The 9,532-nt window shown below is 36.3% G+C and overlaps 6 non-coding genes across 6 annotated transcripts; 3 read left to right on the top strand and 3 right to left on the bottom strand.

The window, feature by feature from the left end:
- Positions 1 to 5,760: 5,760 nt before the first annotated feature.
- Positions 5,761 to 5,879, top strand: LOC149422753 (5S ribosomal RNA). Its single transcript, XR_016302458.1, has one exon. It is a non-coding gene; the product is annotated as a 5S ribosomal RNA (ribosomal RNA).
- Positions 5,880 to 6,202: 323 nt separating this feature from the next.
- LOC149422754 (5S ribosomal RNA) lies at positions 6,203 to 6,321 on the top strand. The gene has a single exon (XR_016302459.1). It is a non-coding gene; the product is annotated as a 5S ribosomal RNA (ribosomal RNA).
- A 323-nt stretch (positions 6,322 to 6,644) lies between these two features.
- On the top strand, positions 6,645 to 6,763 carry LOC149422755 (5S ribosomal RNA). The gene has a single exon (XR_016302460.1). It is a non-coding gene; the product is annotated as a 5S ribosomal RNA (ribosomal RNA).
- Positions 6,764 to 8,196: 1,433 nt separating this feature from the next.
- LOC149422756 (5S ribosomal RNA) lies at positions 8,197 to 8,315 on the bottom strand. Its single transcript, XR_016302461.1, has one exon. It is a non-coding gene; the product is annotated as a 5S ribosomal RNA (ribosomal RNA).
- Positions 8,316 to 8,638: 323 nt separating this feature from the next.
- On the bottom strand, positions 8,639 to 8,757 carry LOC149422757 (5S ribosomal RNA). The gene has a single exon (XR_016302463.1). It is a non-coding gene; the product is annotated as a 5S ribosomal RNA (ribosomal RNA).
- A 323-nt stretch (positions 8,758 to 9,080) lies between these two features.
- LOC149422758 (5S ribosomal RNA) lies at positions 9,081 to 9,199 on the bottom strand. The gene has a single exon (XR_016302464.1). It is a non-coding gene; the product is annotated as a 5S ribosomal RNA (ribosomal RNA).
- Between the last annotated feature and the right edge of the window lie 333 nt (positions 9,200 to 9,532).

Below are 9,532 nucleotides of genomic sequence, written 5' to 3' on the forward strand. Positions count from 1 at the left end.
TGTGGGCTCTAACCCATTGAAATTTTACCCGGTTGTTGTTTTCACGGCATGTTTCTAATTTTCCCAAGCACTCTCTTGCTATATCGTTCGTAGTTCTCTCGTCCCTTAATGTTTCTAGTGATGATTTGCTGTCTGAATTTATGGTTATATCTGTATCTATTATTCCCTTTCTTTGAACCCATTCTATGGCTTTTTGAATTGCTAACATTTCTGCTTGGTAAACGGTGCAGTAGTTTTCTAATTTAAATGATTTTGACACCCAATCTTTCCCATTTTCTTTTATTACTACTCCTGCGCCCACTTTACCGTCCTGTTTGCTTCCGTCTGTATAAATTTGTATGGGATCCTCGTTAATTTTATTTCCATTTTCTAACTCGATTTTTATATTTTCTTTCACTATTTTCCCTGGATGTGGTAGTTCATTTATACAGCATGTGGTCATTATTTCCCTGTCAGCTGGTAAGAAGTGAGCCGGAATTCCTCTTCTGTTTATTCTGTAGATATTTTTAATTTCGGCTATTTTTAGATCTATTGGTGGTGTTCCTGCTAAGGCTAAAGCTGAGGTGGTGGAGATTGTTCTATACCCCTTACAAATTCTTATTGCGTATTGACGTTGAATACTTTCTAGTTTTTTCCTATTTTTTACTCTTTTACACGTATCTCCCCAGACCCCTGATCCGTACGTAAATAACGGCACGATTGCCCCGTCGTATATTGTCTTTACAATTTCTGGTGATAGTCCCCACGTCGGTTTTGCCGCTCTGCATAAGGCTTTAAAGATGGTCGAGGTTTTACCGCAAATATAGTCTATGTGTTTGTCCCATCTAAGCTTGTTATCGATTACCATACCCAAAATTTTTATTTCCTTTACTGGATTTATCTCTTTTCCGTTCATGTTGACGTTTATGCTTTTTTCCTGAGACTTGCTCATTACCATGATTTGTGTTTTTTTTTCCGAGAATTCTAATTTTACTTTTTTCCCCCAATTGCTCACTTTTTCTAAAGCTTTTTCCGCCGTTTCTTTTGCGGTTTGTAGATTTTTACCGTTCACAATTAAAAGTACATCATCAGCGTAGGCTTGGATGTAGACATCTGGACCGAGGTCCATTTGAAGGAGTTCGTCCAGCGAAACATTCCAGAAGATTGGCCCACCAATCGATCCTTGAATACAACCTTTCGAAACACATTTCTCACTTGAGTGGTTTCCGTGCCTTATTCTAACTTTCCTGTCCTCTGTATAGCTTCTTACTAAGGCAACCAGGCTAGAAGGACATTTTTTTTCTATGAGTTGTTTTAACAATTGTGGCCACCATGCATTATCGAAAGCTCCTTTAATATCGAGCGATATGACGATTACTTCGTCAGTCTTTCTTTCCATTTTACTTTTAATGACTTCCACTGCATCGTACATTGCGTCTTCTGCTGACTTTTGTGAGGTGAATCCGTATTGTTTTTGGCTTAGTTTCTTCCCTTTGCCAAGGTTCCATTTTATTCTGTCAACCAGGATTTTTTCAAATAATTTCCCTAGAACCGGGAGAAGTCCAATCGGCCTGTAGTTTTCAAGACTGCTGTAGTTGTTCTTTCCTGGTTTGGGTATGATGATTATATTTGCTTCCTTCCATATTTTTGGGAAATATCCTGTGTCGAAACATTTCTGGAACATTTTTGTCATTATTTCTGGGAAGCTATCATTGAAGCAGGTTAGAATATCAGAAGTGATCCCATCTGCCCCAGGGCACTTCTTCGGGTCCATCGATCTGAGGGCGTTTTTTACCTCTTCTTTTGAGATTTGTGGTTCTTGGTCGACTGTTGTCTCTTGCGTTGCTTTTATTCTTATTTCTATTTGTTCCGGTGTTTCATTTATCACATTGTCATCTGGAAAGAAGTGTTGAAGAATTTCCTTGGCAGTATCTTCAGGGTTATTATTTTTAAAAGTTGATGTTGGCGCTCTGTTTGGTGGGTTCGTGAGGACTCTATAGATGTTAGACCAGGTTGTTTCCTTCGTTTGCTTTTGGCAGAAGTCTTTCCAGCTACTGGTTTTTGACTCTCTTAACTCATTTTTAAATTTTTCTTTGGCTTCCAGGTATTTGGGTAACGTCACCTCAGATCTTCTTTGTCCGCATGAATTCTGAAGTTTTCTTTTTGCAGAGACCAGCTCCGATTTTAAAAGTGTAAGTGAGTCAGACCACCATGGGCAATTTTTTCGTTTTCCTCCGGGTTTTGGGATAGACCTTTCGCAGCTTGTTTTGATGATTGAAGAGATAGTCTCGACCTGTTTTTCAAGGATTATTGGGTTATTGGAAAGGACGGGGTCTTCAATATTAATGTTTGCCTTTTGCAGCATTTCTTTTGCGACTTTTTTAAACTTGGTCCAGTCCGCAAACTTTGTTCTATACCTTGTTGTTGTTGATTCAGGAGGCATTATTGTGTCTGATATAATCATCGCTATAATATTGTGATCAGATAAACCTGTCTGTTCCACTCCCCAGTTTGTTACTTTGTCCATTATGTTGTTGGAGCAGAAGGTAACGTCTATGAAGGATGTTAAATGATTGCCGGATCTCCAAGTTTCAAACGTTGGAGTGCTGCCGTCATTTAATATGTGAGCGTCTAGCGCTGCTATTGTCTCTGCAAGTTCCTCGCCTCGTTTATCTGTTTTGGGGCTACCCCACCACGAGCTTTTTGCGTTGAAATCACCGCCTATAAGAATGCTCTTGCCTTTAATTATGTTTTCTTCATTCAGTTTGGTGATTGTATGTAGCTGGGGTGCTAGAGAATTATTGGGTTCAACGTACACTGATCCCAGAGTTATTGTTCCAATACGTGTTTTTATTTCAATATATGTCGAGTTCTCTGATGTGATCGATGATATCATAGTTGCGCTAATCCTACTGTTGACGAGGATCGCTGACTTGTTAGGGTTTTCTCTGGTTCCTTTAGTGGATTGGTATACTTGCCACCTTTTAGTTTTCAACTGCCCGGTGTTTCCTGTGTAAGGTTCCTGCAGCAGGATAATGTCAGATTTGTCCGAGTTAACCACACTGTCTGTCGCGGATTGGCATCTTTGAGCGTTCCATTGTTTGATTTTAATTTTTTCCCCCATTATTTGTATTTTTCTGTCTCAGTTTGTTTCCTGGATTTATTGGCATTTTTTTTTTTCCTATTCATAATTCGTATGGTCAATAGATCTTTCGATTTCTCTCCTGTAGAGTGGACACTCGTGCGTTCCAGATCTATGTCTTGATGGGGCTGAGGTCTTCCTCTTCCTGTTTTCATTGACGCATGAGCCACATTTCACCTCGTCAATTTTATCTTTATTTTGACACTGTGCGAAAGTGTGTTTCCCGGCACAGTGCCAGCATCTAGTTTCCAGTTCGCAGTGTTTCTTCAAATGTCCGAATCCTAGACAGTTCATACACTGCATCGTTGAGATGAAGTTTTCGGCGTAGATCCGTTGAAAGCCAATATTTATTCTGCCCATGCTAATAATCTTTTTCCATGTCTTGGGGCTCGTTTCTATGACGACGTTTGTAAGGTGCGGATTTTTATTTTTTTGGAGAAAAATAATTTTTGATTCTTCCTTGAGGCCGGTAAGATCCTCGTTTTGTTCTTCCATTATTTCGATAATTTCTGCGGAGTTTAAATCTTTCTGAAGACCTTTAAGAATGATCTTGGGGTTACGTTTTTTCGCGCAGGTCGCAGAAACTTTCTCCGAAGACAGAGCTTTCATAATTGTCTCTGCATCCTGTTTTCTTTCGCAGCTTATAACTGCCCTGCCGTTTGATGTTTGCCTGATACTTGTTATTCCCACCTTTAATTTCCGTGGGTCAAGGGACTTTTTAACAGATTTTAAAACTTCGGCGCTATCTTTAACGTCTGTGTGGCTGACGATCACTGCATGTTTAGAAGGTGGAAGTGGTGGAAATCTTCGGTCCATTTCACATTCTTCCTTCATTTCTCTTTCAGGATTTGGCTTGTTCCACGGCATAGGCGGCACTGAAATTTTTTCCTCTATTCTATTAATTTGTTCCGCCATGGAATTTAAGGCAGACATCATATTTGGACAATCTTTTTCTTGAGACGGACTGTCTTCTTTAATTAGTTCAATAATTTTTTCGGCAGAACTGATGATGTCGTGCGATTTGGCTTTCCGAAGAATCGTTTCGCATAGTTTGATAATTTGGTCTTCGCGGCTAATGAAAACCATAGAGTCACTTTGACTTTTAGCAAAATTAGGCATAAGGTCGAAGGTTTTATCAACAGAAGGGCTTGACTTGTAAGGTGAACGCATCATCTCTGTATGAGGAAAAGAAAACAGTATTGCTGCCTATATGTGGTTAGGTTAGGTAGGAATAACTGGTGCGAAAAATTACTCACCGATAACTGTTCCTTTGAGAACTTCACTCGATACTGACGTTGTTAATGATTTGACTGAGTTAAAGTGTTGCCATAGAGAAAATTTAAACAAATTTAAAAAAAAAAAAAAAAAAAAATTTAAAGATAATAATAAGAAGATATGTTTTTTTTTTAAATTATTTGGTTGTGGCAACAAATTATGTTTTGACAGCTATGACGCTTCCAAAATGGCGGCGATGAAGTTAAAATGAATTTATATTATTAATCACAATGCGGTAAATTTTTATTTTGTTAAATTTGAGTCTAGAATGAAGGCGTCACTGAATTAAAATTGAATTTGGGAGAATCTGCGGTTGCCGGAAGGGCGCCGAACTAGATTTTTATGATGATGCTACTGCGGACTGAATTTAGATGGTGATTGAATGATGATTTGATGACGCGAGAAAATGAAATTAAACTGAGATAAAGGCACAAAACGTAAGAACTGAATAAAAAATTAAATTTGAACGAATCTAAACCACTGAAATTAAACTGAGATAAAAGCACGAACGTAAGAACTGAATTAAAATTTGAATTTGAAAGAATCTAAACCACGGTCGCCGGGAGGGCGCCGAGATTGACAAAGGCGGTGAACACAAAAGAGCTAAATAGCGTGCAAAAAAAAAAAACAAGAAGAACACAAAAAACACGAGACAAAGTATGTGGTTAGGTTAGGTAGGAATAACTGGTGCGAAAAATTACTCACCGATAACTGTTCCTTTGAGAACTTCACTCGATACTGACGTTGTAAATGATTTGACTGAGTTAAAGTGTTGCCATAGAGAAAATTTAAACAAATTTAAAAAAAATAAAAATGGGTGTGTCAAGCCTACGCAAGACAGAAGTGAAACTTCTAGTATTCTTCTCTCTCTCTCTTTTCATTTCATTCTCTCTTTTTTTCTGTCTATTGACATATTTATAAGTAGCATGTGATAAAAAAAATTAAAAGTTATAAAAAAAGAAAAAAAAAATTAGTTAAAGCGGGGATCGAACCTCGGTTCTTCACGACCACAGTCGTGCGCTCTGCCTGTAGACAGCGAAGATGAGTTAGGAGAGTGAGTTAAACTAGGTATATAATATTAGCTAGGCTCCTATAGCGAAATGATCCCGTTTTTTCGTCACGGTCATGAGTCGGTTTTACTCCGGTCCTCGAAATTGCATGACGCGCGTAAAGAAGTTTCACTTCAAAAAATTCCTGCAAAGTTATGGATGTAATTACGATCTTTTTCAAGCGCGTATGTAATGATTATTTTTATCAACGTCGCATACACCTTGCTAATGTTTTCAGTATTATTAGGGCTTTTTTATACTAATTTTCATATATTTATTGGCAGGTAGAGTAGAAATTAATATTGTTTAGCGTTTGCCAACGACCATACCATGTTGAACACACCGGTTCTCGTCCGATCACCGAAGTTAAGCAACATTGGGCGCGGTCAGTACTTGGATGGGTGACCGCTTGGGAACACCGCGTGCCGTTGGCCCATTTTTTATGGTAATTTCATGTTTTTTTTTATTTTTTTATCGTTACTATCATTAATAATATCATAAAATTCTTTAACTTTTCAAGTATGCTACAGGCCTAAAATATTACTTAGTGGATTGATATTATGGTCAACCATTGAAAAAAAAAATTCCTTCAAAATTATGGATGTAATTACGATCTTTTTCAAGCGCGTATGTAATGATTATTTTTATCAACGTCGCATACACCTTGCTAATGTTTTCAGTATTATTAGGGCTTTTTTATACTAATTTTCATATATTTATTGGCAGGTAGAGTAGAAATTAATATTGTTTAGCGTTTGCCAACGACCATACCATGTTGAACACACCGGTTCTCGTCCGATCACCGAAGTTAAGCAACATTGGGCGCGGTCAGTACTTGGATGGGTGACCGCTTGGGAACACCGCGTGCCGTTGGCCCATTTTTTATGGTAATTTCATGTTTTTTTTTATTTTTTTATCGTTACTATCATTAATAATATCATAAAATTCTTTAACTTTTCAAGTATGCTACAGGCCTAAAATATTACTTAGTGGATTGATATTATGGTCAACCATTGAAAAAAAAAATTCCTTCAAAATTATGGATGTAATTACGATCTTTTTCAAGCGCGTATGTAATGATTATTTTTATCAACGTCGCACACACCTTGCTAATGTTTTCAGTATTATTAGGGCTTTTTTATACTAATTTTCATATATTTATTGGCAGGTAGAGTAGAAATTAATATTGTTTAGCGTTTGCCAACGACCATACCATGTTGAACACACCGGTTCTCGTCCGATCACCGAAGTTAAGCAACATTGGGCGCGGTCAGTACTTGGATGGGTGACCGCTTGGGAACACCGCGTGCCGTTGGCCCATTTTTTATGGTAATTTCATGTTTTTTTTTATTTTTTTATCGTTAACATCATAAACAATCTTATATCATTCTTTAACTTTTCAAGTATGCTACAGGCCTAAAATATTACTTAGTGGATTGATATTATGGTCAACCATTGAAAAAAAAAAAGGCGTTAAAAACAAAAAACATTAAAAGATTCTGCCGATAGATGTCACCCCCGTAATCAATATAATTAAATAGATTAAAAAATATATATTTATATTCTGCCGATAGATGTCACCCCCATAAACTATATAATTTAAAATTAAAAAATATTCTGCCGATAGATGTCACCCCAGTACAAAATATAATTTAAATGACGAAAAAAATAATATGAAAAATAAATAATGTTTAAAATTACAATGGATTAAAAATTTAAAAATTTCAAAGAACAATGACTACAAACAATAAAATTAACATTCAACCAAAAAAAAAAATTAATATGCGATGGCCGAGAACCGAACTCGGATCAACTGCTTGGAATGCAAGTATGCTGACCATTACACCACCAACGCCAGTTGTCGAGATTACCTAAAAAACATTTATATCTTACTTCAAAACTTTCACTAGATCAAATGAACTTTAATCGGTCCCGCATTTTCGTTTCGGTCATAAGTTGGTTTTACTCCGATCCTCGAAATTGCATGACGCGGGTAAAGAAGTTTCACTTCAAAAAAAAAAAAAATTTAAAGATAATAATAAGAAGATATGTTTTTTTGAAGTGAAACTTCTTTACCCGCGTCATGCAATTTCGAGGATCGGAGTAAAACCAACTTATGACCGAAACGAAAATGCGGGACCGATTAAAGTTCATTTGATCTAGTGAAAGTTTTGAAGTAAGATATAAATGTTTTTTAGGTAATCTCGACAACTGGCGTTGGTGGTGTAATGGTCAGCATACTTGCATTCCAAGCAGTTGATCCGAGTTCGGTTCTCGGCCATCGCATATTAATTTTTTTTTTTGGTTGAATGTTAATTTTATTGTTTGTAGTCATTGTTCTTTGAAATTTTTAAATTTTTAATCCATTGTAATTTTAAACATTATTTATTTTTCATATTATTTTTTTCGTCATTTAAATTATATTTTGTACTGGGGTGACATCTATCGGCAGAATATTTTTTAATTTTAAATTATATAGTTTATGGGGGTGACATCTATCGGCAGAATATAAATATATATTTTTTAATCTATTTAATTATATTGATTACGGGGGTGACATCTATCGGCAGAATCTTTTAATGTTTTTTGTTTTTAACGCCTTTTTTTTTTTCAATGGTTGACCATAATATCAATCCACTAAGTAATATTTTAGGCCTGTAGCATACTTGAAAAGTTAAAGAATGATATAAGATTGTTTATGATGTTAACGATAAAAAAATAAAAAAAAACATGAAATTACCATAAAAAATGGGCCAACGGCACGCGGTGTTCCCAAGCGGTCACCCATCCAAGTACTGACCGCGCCCAATGTTGCTTAACTTCGGTGATCGGACGAGAACCGGTGTGTTCAACATGGTATGGTCGTTGGCAAACGCTAAACAATATTAATTTCTACTCTACCTGCCAATAAATATATGAAAATTAGTATAAAAAAGCCCTAATAATACTGAAAACATTAGCAAGGTGTGTGCGACGTTGATAAAAATAATCATTACATACGCGCTTGAAAAAGATCGTAATTACATCCATAATTTTGAAGGAATTTTTTTTTTCAATGGTTGACCATAATATCAATCCACTAAGTAATATTTTAGGCCTGTAGCATACTTGAAAAGTTAAAGAATTTTATGATATTATTAATGATAGTAACGATAAAAAAATAAAAAAAAACATGAAATTACCATAAAAAATGGGCCAACGGCACGCGGTGTTCCCAAGCGGTCACCCATCCAAGTACTGACCGCGCCCAATGTTGCTTAACTTCGGTGATCGGACGAGAACCGGTGTGTTCAACATGGTATGGTCGTTGGCAAACGCTAAACAATATTAATTTCTACTCTACCTGCCAATAAATATATGAAAATTAGTATAAAAAAGCCCTAATAATACTGAAAACATTAGCAAGGTGTATGCGACGTTGATAAAAATAATCATTACATACGCGCTTGAAAAAGATCGTAATTACATCCATAATTTTGAAGGAATTTTTTTTTTCAATGGTTGACCATAATATCAATCCACTAAGTAATATTTTAGGCCTGTAGCATACTTGAAAAGTTAAAGAATTTTATGATATTATTAATGATAGTAACGATAAAAAAATAAAAAAAAACATGAAATTACCATAAAAAATGGGCCAACGGCACGCGGTGTTCCCAAGCGGTCACCCATCCAAGTACTGACCGCGCCCAATGTTGCTTAACTTCGGTGATCGGACGAGAACCGGTGTGTTCAACATGGTATGGTCGTTGGCAAACGCTAAACAATATTAATTTCTACTCTACCTGCCAATAAATATATGAAAATTAGTATAAAAAAGCCCTAATAATACTGAAAACATTAGCAAGGTGTATGCGACGTTGATAAAAATAATCATTACATACGCGCTTGAAAAAGATCGTAATTACATCCATAACTTTGCAGGAATTTTTTGAAGTGAAACTTCTTTACGCGCGTCATGCAATTTCGAGGACCGGAGTAAAACCGACTCATGACCGTGACGAAAAAACGGGATCATTTCGCTATAGGAGCCTAGCTAATATTATATACCTAGTTTAACTCACTCTCCTAACTCATCTTCGCTGTC

The sequence above is a fragment of the Hesperophylax consimilis genome, chromosome 7 (assembly GCF_061612785.1).
Source record: "Hesperophylax consimilis isolate HC1 chromosome 7, BYU_Hcon_1.0, whole genome shotgun sequence".
NCBI lineage: Eukaryota > Metazoa > Arthropoda > Insecta > Trichoptera > Limnephilidae > Hesperophylax > Hesperophylax consimilis.